General features: G+C 74.2%; 1 long non-coding RNA gene across 1 annotated transcript in view; it reads left to right on the top strand.

Annotated features, from left to right (window-relative positions):
* Positions 1-361: 361 nt before the first annotated feature.
* LOC112951186 overlaps positions 362-520 on the top strand; it is a 1969-nt gene continuing 1810 nt past the window's right edge. Inside the window, exon 1 of the long non-coding RNA XR_003250146.1 lies at positions 362-453. This is a non-coding gene — a long non-coding RNA (uncharacterized LOC112951186). The remainder of the gene's footprint in view (positions 454-520) is intronic.

Genomic DNA, 520 nt, shown 5'->3' with positions numbered 1-520 from the left:
TGCATCACCGGGCGCCCTGTGCCCTGTCGGGTGCCCTGCGTCCCCGCGTGCCCTGTGGGGTGCCCTGCGTCCCCGTGTGCCCTGTCGGGTGCCCTGCGTCCCCGTGTGCCCTGCCGTGTGCCCTGCGTCCCCGCGTGCCCTGTCGGGTGCCCTGTGTCCCTGCGTGCCCTGTGGGGTGCCCTGCGTCCCCGCGTGCCCTGCGTCCCCGCGTGCCCTGTGAGGTGCCCTGCGTCCCCGTGTGCCCTGCGTCCCCGCGTGCCCTGTGGGGTGCCCTGCGTCCCCGCGTGCCCTCTGGGGTGCCCTGCGTCCCCGCGTGCCCTCGCCCTCGCGCTTGGCCCTTGACGCCCGCAGCTTCCACGAGTTCTGCATCCGCGGCTGGTGCATCGTGGGCAAGAAGCAGACGTGCCCGTACTGCCGCGAGAAGGTCGACCTGCGGCGCATGTTCAGCAACCCGTATCCTTGGCACCGCGGGCACGGGCACCGCGGGCACGGGCACCAACCGGACACACGCTGCGGGGAC

Source organism: Nothoprocta perdicaria, unplaced genomic scaffold (genome assembly GCF_003342845.1).
Source record: "Nothoprocta perdicaria isolate Ctin4 unplaced genomic scaffold, notPer1 scaffold_1031, whole genome shotgun sequence".
NCBI lineage: Eukaryota > Metazoa > Chordata > Aves > Tinamiformes > Tinamidae > Nothoprocta > Nothoprocta perdicaria.
This window is presented reverse-complemented; position numbering and strand designations above follow the sequence as displayed.